Source organism: Neophocaena asiaeorientalis, unplaced genomic scaffold (genome assembly GCF_003031525.2).
Source record: "Neophocaena asiaeorientalis asiaeorientalis breed wild unplaced genomic scaffold, Neophocaena_asiaeorientalis_V1.1 scaffold174, whole genome shotgun sequence".
In the NCBI taxonomy this organism is placed as follows: Eukaryota; Metazoa; Chordata; class Mammalia; order Artiodactyla; family Phocoenidae; genus Neophocaena; species Neophocaena asiaeorientalis.
In genome coordinates this window covers 2,727,319-2,738,569 of record NW_020174922.1, presented here as the reverse complement: position 1 = coordinate 2,738,569, position 11,251 = coordinate 2,727,319, and the positions used below count along the sequence as shown (strand labels likewise).

The 11,251-nt window shown below is 40.4% G+C and overlaps 1 protein-coding gene across 3 annotated transcripts in view; it reads left to right on the top strand.

Moving 5' to 3' along the window:
* Positions 1-1,662: 1,662 nt before the first annotated feature.
* FREM1 (FRAS1 related extracellular matrix 1) overlaps positions 1,663-11,251 on the top strand; it is a 167,660-nt gene continuing 158,071 nt past the window's right edge. For 2 of the 3 annotated variants that reach the window (XM_024760474.1, XM_024760472.1), the window contains exon 1: positions 1,663-1,873. The gene's annotated coding sequence lies outside the window, so the exon portion shown is untranslated. Of the gene's footprint in view, positions 1,874-2,051; positions 2,118-11,251 lie in introns of those variants that run through there. The other variant, XM_024760473.1, reaches the window with a different exon arrangement.

Here is an 11,251-nt window from a genome sequence, read left to right as displayed (position 1 = left end):
TCATCTTCACTATCATTATTTTGAATTTTCTTTCTGGAAGATTGCCTATCTCCACTTCATTTAGTTGTTTTTCTGGGGTTTTATCTTGTTTCTTCATCTGGTACATTTTATCTTGTTCCTTCATCTGGTACATAGCCCTCTGCCTTTTCATCTTGTCTGTCTTTCTGTGAATGTGGTTTTTATTCCACAGGCTGCAGGATTGTCGTTCCTCTTGCTTCTCACAAGCTGGGAAATTTTTAAATTTTATCTGAGAAAAGATTGTCTGTCACACTGTGTTTCCTGTTATCATTAAGGCTTTATTTCTTATTTTTCAAGATCAGTACATGAATCATACACTGTCACTATATTTTGTGTGTTTAGTAAATGGTGTTTGTTTACTTATAAAGAACCTAGTGATTCTTGGAGTGGTTTCACCCATTATTCTTCGAGCAAATGGAATGAATCAAGAGATTCTTGAAGATTTTAAATTTCTTGTGACTTTGAGTAAGTGTATATGTATCTTTCCTTGCTAAAGTATCTATAAAGCATGTTTTAAAATGAAATAATTGTTTTCTCTCTCCTTTTGAATTTTTTCATATTTTTCTTTGCTTTATTCCTTCTTCACATAATCTGCTTCCCTTTCTTTTCCATTTTCTTTTCTCTTCCTCTCATTTTTTCCAAGAGAGAGGGTAGTATGTGGTGACCTTGTTAAGGGAAACCACAATCTAGGCTGAATTGGATTTACAGTGCCTTGTACTTCTGGTTAAGGTTTAGAATAGCCACACGTGTCTCGATATAAACATTTTCCCCAAAGCAAGATAATACTCCTACTTCTCTATTTATGGTCAGTTTAAAAGTTAGCCCAGATACTATGCCATTATTATTATTTTTTCTGGTGGAGATGAAATACAGGAAAGCATTTTATTATGCAGTTGTTAAGGAACAAGACTTTCAGCCACCCACGGAATCCTGCCCAGTTTCACTGAATGAATCTGTGCTGAGAGGACATGTCTTGACCTGTGATAGAGCTGAATCAGTGGGGTCATAAACTATATGCAAATGAAATGAGATTAATAGAGTTTTTCTGGATTTTTAAAAAAGAACCAGACACATTAAAAGCCTTATAAACTGAAGAACTAAGGTGGTACTTAAAAACAGCCCCCTAGAATCTCCTCTTTTCCTTTAAAGGCTGTGACCAAATTTCAGAGGGGCCAGGTCTCCTCTCTCCTCCCTTCTGAATGCTGGACATCTTGTCTGAAGTTGAATAAAAATCTTTCAGGATGGGAATTTGTTCCAAGAAAGGTTCAGGAAGAGTTTGAAGTTTCTGGAAAAAAACTTGTGTGAGTATGAGTGTGGGTGGGTATAAGCAATGTGTGTGTGCACCTACGTGTATGTGTGTTTGCACGCACATGGGTGTGAGGGTGTGCACACGTGTGCCTGTGAACTCGTTTGTATGTGGGTGTGTGCGTGCACGTGTGTGGATGCCCGTGTGTGGTGTGTTTGGGTGATTGTGTGTATGGGGTGTGGGTGTGTGCCAATGTGTGTGTCTGTGAGCGCGTGTGCCTGTGCACTGAGGGCGGGAGAGGCAGCTTCAGCTCAGCCAGTGGCGGAGCAGTTAGTACAGAACTAATAGTGAGAAAGGAAGCTGGGGAGAGACTAGGAAGAGACGCAACCAACCTTATTAACGAAAGCTCAGTTTTGTCCCTGCGGATCCAGCCAGCAGAAGGGACTGGAGAGCTTGGCTCTTTGCCAGGGAGGTCGGGCTCCCTGCAAGCAGTTGCAGGCATCCTTGATCATGCCCTTCTCCCAGGGAGCCCTGAGCTTGGCAATCGGGAAGTTTTCAAAGCCGCAGAAGCTGCAGCCCCGGAGAAGACCAGCAAAGACAGTGGAGTGTGTATGTGACCTTCAGTTTTCTATTTTCTTGTTGGGTGGGTTAATGGATTTTTAGTACAAAGAAAGCTAAAACTCAGCTGACCTGAAAGACTGGAATTTCAGCTCTCTTTCCTCCCTGGGCTGTTTTTCCTCCCCCTTCCTCTCAAAGTCCTTTAAACCAGAGATTACCGGGTCAGTGACTCTTATCCTGCCTGCCTGCGCCAATGGTTTCTAGCTCTTTGGCTTGGCAAGGAAAACCACTACCTGTAAGTATCTGCTTTATGTATTTCCTCTCATCTTGACTGTGAATGTTCAGCTAGAATGCCCCAGAGGTTATCTGTGTGGTAGCTTCACTCGAGTCTGCTTGCAAAAGTTTAATTCTCATGTAAACTCCCAAGGTGGCAAATTGCGGTGTTAAAAAGCCATATGCCCCAAGTGGGAGGCTCTTTATTATGTAACACAACTTTATAACTCTCTTCTGAATCCATCCCCACCGGTGAAATAAACATTTTTACATTCTGTAATTGTCCCCCTCAAATCAGAATATTTCTTTTCAGCGAAATGAAATGGCAAAAAGAAAAGATGCCAAAATTAACAAAATAGATAATATTCTCATGGTATAAAGATATAGAAATTTGGAGGAGGTGATTTTTGGATACCTTTGCTTTAGTTTAGTTATCTTTGGATATGTATTTCTTAAAGCATGGTTTCTGTTTTTATGGGGATGAGAGCCGGTGTTGGAGAGGTAACGAAATCACATTGTTCTGAAGTTTCTGACTGATTTTTAAGCTCTTTCTTCTCATTCCTCGGATTTGGTCCAGAGACTTTGGTGCTGTAGTAAATAGTTTCCTTTAGTTGTCATCTGGATCCCCCAAATAATTTTCAAGACATTTAATTTTTGTTTCTGTTTTTTTTTTTTTAAACGATTGTGTGCAGTCTTCTTGTGTGGTGTGAATTAGAAAGCTTCAAAAGAGCATTTCCGAGGACTGGTTGGAGTTTATGGCCTGGGAATCTTGCTGGAGAGATTAACCTTTTCAGGACTGTTTCACAGACCAGAGCTAGGGATCCAAATGCTTTTCAGGTTTCTGCTCCACAAAACTGATACCACCATCCGCTGCTCCGGTTAAAGCTTGAAGATTTGCTTCTTAGTCCCCCGCCTTCGTGTGATACAAGTGCCTTCAGCATAACACTAAGAAAATGTTAACTACTCTTCCTCTTTCTCTCCATCCGAGGTCCTCATAACCCAGTGTACCTAAGAACCACTTGGGTGCTTGGTGTAAGGCAGGTGCTTAGGCCACACCCCGAGAAGAGTTTACATTTTGGGTAGAGCCGAGAATTTACCCAGGTGATTCTGCTGCAGGCGTGATCACACTTGGATGAGCAGTGCTCTGCATCGTCCGTCCTTGGCAATTAAATTCTTGTCACGTCCTTGGTTAATGTTAAACCTCATACCTAAATAATAAACTTGAGTTTGAGCTGATGTTGAACATAAGTTACATGAAGCATGGTTTGGCATGCTTGGCCGGCAAACCAGAACTTTTAACCAGCCCTCCCCCCAAACTCTTTTGTTTTTTTTTTTTTTCCTTTGCTCCCCCTTTCCATCCTGCCTCTCCATTCCCATGAGTGAGAAAGGGAGTCAGGGAAAGGTACCCCAATTCCATGTGGCTATGTGGTCTGACCTGCTCTGCATGGATAAGCTATGTTTGTCTTGGGAACTTTAAACCCAAGGGTATTCTTAATTCTTTATCAACTTGCAGGGGATACTGTGCTCCTGGGGCTGAGTTGGGCTAAACTGAGCTGGATTATTTCTGGGGACCGTTCAGGAGCAGTTTAATTCCTAGAAATTTGTTTTGATGGGACCAACCCACAAGGATCGGGAGAAATAGGAAATGATACCTCCATCGTGTTGAGGTCCTCGTTTGACAGCATATGACAGTAAGAACTCAGCCTCCATCCCCATCCCCGATGACATTGAATGGCTTGTATATTTATAGTAAAAAGAAAATAGGATGTGGTCACCAGTGCCCCTTCCTTTTTTCCCCTCTCCTCATTCCAAATATTTGTAGGTGCCTGCTACATGGCAGGCTCTGTGTTAGTGCCAAGGACTTAGAAAGATCCGTGTGTATAATATGGATAGACTCTGTCTTCTTGGTGTTTCACATCTTAGGTGTTGCTAACCAATCTTGGATGAATCACCTATTCTTTTTATTTATTTTTTCACATTTTACAACATCTTTATTGAGATATAATTTCTATGCCATGAAATTCACCATGAAATTCATTATAAAATGTACAATTCAGTGGTTTTTGTATATTCACAAAGTTGTGCAACCATCACAATTTGTTTTGAACATTTTTGTCACTCCAGGAAGAAACCCTATATTAACAGTCACTCCCCATTCCTCCCCACCCCCTCCCCTAGGCAACCCCTAATTAATCTATTTTCTGTCTCTATAGATTTACCTATCCTTGACTTTTCGTATAAATGCAGTCGTGTAATACGTAGTCTTTTGGAATCACCTATTCTTGCTAACCTTCTCTTCCTCTGTTAATATAACAAAAGCGTTGAATTCAGTGAGTTTTGATATCTTTCTAGCTCTGACATTCTGACATTGATGGATATAGCTCAGTTTCACTGTTTGCTTTGAGAGCAGGCCCAAAGATTTGGCTTACAGTTTTTCTTAAAAATTAAAAAAAATACCCTTTAAGTTTTTTTTTCTCTCACAAAGAACCAAGACCACTGATCTAGTGAGTTAGACAAATGCCACCTTTCAGAGCACACAGTCATTCCACACAATGGGATCCTGTAACTCTCTAGAAAGGCTTTTTCCCTGGGCCAGGTTACATGGGATGGCAGCCTCTTATCTTGTCTGAATCTGGTGTTGCTCCCCTTTGGAGAGCTGGGTGGTCTGAACAGGGCTTGCTGGCTTCCATACTTGCACAGCTTGCTCCCTGACCCTTTCATTCAAGTGATTTAATAGCTTTTGTACGACTAGGTGAGAGGCTCAAACAGAGAGCTTTGAGGGGCTGGAGGAAAAAAAAAAACCAACTCCCTAATGAAATCTCGCCTTTTGTCTGTACTCGAGTTTCTCTTACTGCGGTGACTGAGGCAACATTTCAAAGGGTTCTAAAACTTGGCCATCAAGATAAGAATATCAAAATATAGCTGTGATCTATGTATTTTTCTGACAAACATAGCCTCCAGCTGTCTGAAGATACTGTGTTTGGATGGGAAAGTGCTCACTGGAGGACAGAGTACAGGGATCTTGCAAAGTTAGGATATTTTTGACAAAACGTTCTTGGCTTCTCATTGATAAGCTTAATGGAGATGGCAGAATAGACTTTGGTTTCCCTTTTATCCCTCCCTATTTCTGGATTTGCTGATACGGCGTCAAAATACTCCTTTGGTGCGTCATCAAAAGCTGCTAAGATTGTTTGTCACTCTTCACTCTCAATTTTATCCTTGAAACCTTCCTGTCTGGCTTCCGTAGAGACGCGGGCAGGTAACACTCCAGGACTCACTAAGCTCCAAGTCCTTCCACTAGCGCAGTCCACTTCCCTGGGATCCCATCTCTGCATACTATCAAGTGTTACCAGCTGCTCAGTCCTTATAGATGCTCTCTGAATCCTTCTCTTACAATAAATAAACCAGGGCTTTGCCTCATGAGGTCATACTCAATGCCATGGTATTTTCATTCCAAAGTCTACATTTCTTGTTAGCACAAAAATTCTTAATAAATTATTGATAATTATTGATATATTTCTTATAAATTATTGATATAAGCCAAAATCATTAAGTAGTTAGGATAATTTCAGAAAGGATCAGAATTCCCAGATGAGGATTCATCCAAATGTTTAAAAGTTGTTTCCTATCAAATCCTGTTCATTGCCTAGATTTCCTTTTTTCTTTCTGGGAAAGTGATTCGTCTCATAAAAACAACACAGCAACAACAGAAAAGCAGTGCTTTAGTTCTGTTTTATATAAATCTTCTCTTTTGTTATAACGTGGTAGGATGAAATAGTTTGTCAAATAGGCATTAGCGATTGTTTTGAAACCAGAAGGTAGTGTTGATAGGAGAGCCCTATCAAACATTGAATCAGAGGGTGGTGTAGTAGAAAAAAAGAATGGCCTTTGAATAAATTTCAACTGGGTTCCAACCCTAGGCTGTGATGTTCTTTGGTTCTGTGATGTTGGCCAAATTACTTACCAGTTTCCTTGGGAGTAAAACAAATACATTGATACTTACCTCACCAGGTGTTTGGAAGGGCTAAAAGACATTTGGAAAGCACCCAGCATGGTGCATGACATACGATAAGTTCTCAATAAATATTTCTTCTTTAGGAGAGGACTAACAGGTGTGAAGGCTAGAAAGAATCAAACATGTGGCGAGCCAGGCAATTTATAGGTGAAAAGAAAAGGGAAATGGGAAATAGAACTTTCTTCCAGACCTCAGGGACTGGGCAGGATAGATCTCCATCCACCACTTCCTCTGCCTATTCATACTCCCTTGATTCCTTCTTCCAGATTAAGTGGAAGCATGAAACAAATCCCTGAGCTCACACACTACCAAAGGGATTTGTTAAGGAGAAAACAAAGGCAATGTGAATATCATTCTGTCCTTTTCTTCCTGACCCTTCAGAACTGGAGACTTGTATAGCCATTGCACGTAAATATCTGAGGAGAAGAATCATTTTGTTTCTCTTGGGATTTTTCACCACTGTAGCAAGCGGCCTAACCTCAGGGGAAAGTATTTGTTTGAGATTTTGAAACTCTGCAATTGCCCCATGGTCAGCCTATGACCTATCACCAAGTGGAAAGACACAGCCATTCAAGCATGTGGCGTGAGCTCTCGCTCTCCTTCTCTGTCTCTGTCTCTCTCTGTCTCTCACTCTTCTACCAGTTTTTCTTTTAAGTCCAAAGTTTGCATTGGGGTAAGCCAGTCTCTCAACTGATAACGTATTGATCTTCTCTGTGCCAAGCCCTGTGACCAGGACTGGAGATGTTTGAGTGAGCAGAACAATTATGGTTGTTATCTTCAAGAAGCTTACAGACTAAGGTCAAAGGCAGACATGTATAAATGACTGCAAATAAACATTTAAATGCCTGTAGGTGTGCAACATGTGGTAAGGGGTATTGCAGGATTCTATGCAAGCGGTTAAAACTGGTCTGGGAGGTTGAGACCTGAAGGATGGGTAGAATTTAGCCAAATGGAGTGGTAGGTGGGAGAGGGGAAAAGGGCATTCATGGCAGGTGGGACAACATGGATGAAACATGTAAAGGCCTAGCATGGGCAGTGCCGCGAGTTTAAGGAAGGAACGAAGACCTGAGTGACTAGCTTGTCCATGGCAAGGAGGAGAGTCGTGTGAGAAGAGGCTGGAGAGGTGGCAGGGGACAACCATACAGGGAAATCCAGTCTCACAGTTAAAAGGGACCCCAGAAAACACCTAATCCACACTCCCTCCCTGAGACAAAGACCCCTTCCTGTGTCTATACCTCAGCCCTCACCATTACTGGACAGCTCTGAAGGAAAGTTCTTTCTGAAGGGAAGCTGAGATTCACCCATCCTCCCTGTTTCTGCACATGGGAACCACAGAATAAAGTCACTCCTCCTGCAGGTGTTTGAAGACAATTTTCTTTTTTTTCATAAATTACTGCCCAAGTAAATCTTCTCTTTCCCATATATTTGCAATTGATTTTTTTTGGGATGTAAATTTATATGTTTGTGCTTGTTGAAAGTGAACTTGCTGGCTTCAGCCCATCATTCCAACCTCCATTATCCAGGACGTCGATCTTGATTATGCCCTCAGTGGTAACAGTTAACCTTCCTGGATTTTTGCTGTCTGTGAATCAGATAAGCTTGTTTCTATATCTTTGTTTAGGAATTTGGAAAATTGTTTAACCAGAAGGAGCCAAAAATGGAGCTATGGGCACCACTCAAGATGTTACTCCCAGAAATGTCCAGGTATAAATGAGAAGAGCTCAAAGATGTTAATGTGTGTTGATAGTCTTGTTTTGACAAGAATGCTAAAAGCACAGTTCAACTATCATTGCTGATTTCATTTATTGATACATGTGTTGAATGTGTATCACATGCAACAGACAGTTCTGTCCTCCTGCCTTCAAAACACATAGTCACACCATCATGTAGGATATGACAAATGCCCCATGATGGGTTTCAGTAAAATGTGACTTTTCTGCAATCGCAGAAACCAAATGGAATGATCAGGTCTTAGGGCATCTTGGAGGAGGCATTTCACAAGGCATTGATATGTGAGAAAGATTTTAATAAGGATGGAAGCAAAGACATGCAGGGGGCAGACATGAGCAGGGGCTTACAGGTGGGAAGTGTCAAGCAGGTCACTGTGAATGTGTAACTGAGGTTACGGGAGAGAGAGGGCTGTGGTTTGGGGCTACATGAGCCTAGAGGTGATGGCCAAAGACCATGGGAGTGGATATGTAGTGAGAAGCCAGTTGAGGTCAGATTTTTAAAAAATGTCATATTTTCAATGATACAGCATGACCAAGAGAGGAGAAAACAGAGGTTGGAAAGAAAAGGAAGAGAAGATGAAAGAGAAAGAAGCATTGGTGAGGTAGAAGGAGAAGCGGGGAGTATACTGAGTCCATAAACTAGGGGAGAAGGAATTGTGCAGAAAGTGTGGGTGTAGCGCATTGTTGGGCGCTATAGAGATCAGAGAGGATTGTTGGAGAAAAGTTCAATTTGCTGTAACAGTTAGGAGGTCACTGGCAGCCTTTGAGACAGCTGTTTCAGTGGACTGGGGGCAATCAAAATCAAGGGTCCTTTTAGGAAATACAAGGCTGGTGAAGGAGTGGGTAGAGACAGCGTTTTAAGGAGATAGGATAGTTGGTCAAGACGAGGTATATAATGGGAAAGGGGAAAAGAAAATGTTTGATGAGGATTAGTAGTTAATAGTCACAAGAACAATGTGCTTAGATGTGCCCACCCTAATGACCTCATTTTAATTTTAATTTTCCTTCTTACAGACTCTCTCTCTAAATATAGTAACATTCTGAGGTACTGGGGGTTAGGAATTCAATATATGAATTTTGGGGGAACAAAATTCAGCCTATAACACCATACCAGCACATCAAGGCCTCCTCCTGGCGTTAATTAGCTGATCTTCCAAATTCTCTAGACAGTACTGCAGCAAAAGAAAATAGAATGAAACCTGTAGCCACATAAAGCCACATTTAAAAATCAGTTTAGTTTCTGCTTTATAGATGTTTAAAAAAATCAGTTTATAGTGCACTCTGCATTTAGAGTTTGTCTTCAGGATGAGGTGACAGAGAAACTTCCTCAAGCAGGACTACCTTTGCACTTTCTGGGTTTTTTAATTAAAAAAAATGGTTTTCTATAAGTTTGCAAACTTTGGGCTGAAAGGTTTTCTTTCTGCAGGAATTCTTAGAGCCTTTAGTAAGCTAATATTACATTGTAAATCTTTAAAAGAAGATTTTGGCATTCTGTGCTTCACATATATTTGGATATAGAAGGCTTATGCAGAAAACTTTTTAACGTCTCCAACATGTGCATTTTAAAAAAAACATAGTTTGCAAAATGTGGCCTTTATCAGCCAGATAGACATTGAAGTGTTGAAAAATCTAGGAAAGGAGACCTTCTAATGAGTTTGTGTGGTGGTCAAAGATTCATCTTTGCAATCTTGCCCTAGATGGTACAGCCTGAGGGACACTTTCTCTCCACAGAGTTAAAATTAGGGTGTAAATTAGTACCATCTTTCCAAGTAGCATGCATCAAGAGCCTCAAAATAAGTTTTATACCCTTTGATCTTATGATTCCACTTCCAAAAAACTGTCAGAAGGAAATAACTAGAAAAATAAGCTGATTTAATGAAGGATTTTTTCATCACAATCTATTGACATAGTAACTAGTTCAACACAACAATGGAATGACTCTAGAAATCCATGTAGGGGATGTAGTGCACAGATGAAAAGTAAGATCACAAGGGACGTTTAATAATACGGAAAATGGTTAGAATAGAATGTTATGTAACTGGAAAAGAATGGTACACTACTCTTTTTGTAGTGCAGTTCTAATTAAGTTTAAAAACTGTAGATACATATACATACTTAAGAAAACCGAAGGGCATTTTCTTTGGGTGTTGGGAAAGTGTAATTTTTTCCTTTTATGTTTTTATATTTTTATCCTTTAGTTAATGAGCATGCATTTCTTTTATACACATAAAAGGAAGTTATTTTCAGAAAAAAACAGGTAAATAGATAAAATGAAGGATATGGACTAGTTGATTTCTGAGTTTTTTCCTAAACCACACATCTGTGATTTAGATTACATTTTAGAAAAAGTTTCAGAGTGAAGGAAGCAGAATGTTATAAACAAAATCAACATGTATTTTATTAATTTAATAGACTGGAATTTTGAAGTGGCTTGTTTGCCTTGAGGCCTTTAAACTGTGCTTGTAGTGTAAGAAGTTGGAGCACTCAGATGCTGGTAGGCAAGATATCTGCATTAATTATATGTTCTTAAAGTAACAGCTACTTCCTTGAGAGAACATTGCCTCCACTGAAATATTTTTTTTTATAATTTATTTTATTTATTTATTTTGCCTGCATTGGGTCTTTGTTGCTGCGTGCAGGCTTTCTGTAGTTGCGGTGAGTGGGGACTACTCTTGGTGTGGTGCACGGGCTTCTCATTGTGGTAGCTTCTCTTGTTGCGGAGCATGGGCTCTAGGTGCGTGGGCTTCAGTAGTTGTGGCATGCGGGCTCAGTAGTTGTGGCTCGTAGGCTCTAGAGAGTAGGCTCAGTATTTGTGGCTCACGGGCTTTGTTGCTCCACAGCATGTGGGATCTTCCCAGACCAGGGATCGAATCCATGTCCCCTGCATTGGCAGGTGGATTCTTAACCACTGAGCCACTAGGGAAGACCACCTCCAGTGATACTTTAACTCCTGCCAACAGCCATCAGTTGCTGTCTGGGACCATAAAGGAAGTTGTTAAGTGTTTGCATACTGTAGGAAAAAGACTCCAGGGATAGTGAAGGAATTGCAAAGAGTATATGATTTTGTTGTAATGCAAAGTGGTATAATATAGCAGTTAAATGCACAGGTCCTGGGGTTGGCAAATATGGGTTATAAGACTCTGGAGTCAAGTTGATGACTTTAGGCAGGTAACTTAAACCTCTTTGTACCTCATTTTCCAAATCTGTAAAATCACTGCCTACTTCCTAAAACCGTTATAGGAATTAAACAAGGTAATGTATGTAAAGTCCTTTGAACAACGCCTAGTCCATAGTAAGCACTTAATAAATGTTCGTTTTTATGATGATTACGATGTCACTTCCTTAGGTCACTGTTTATCTATAAAATCAGAATAATAATAGAAACTGCTTTATAGGTTTGTTGTGAGAAAT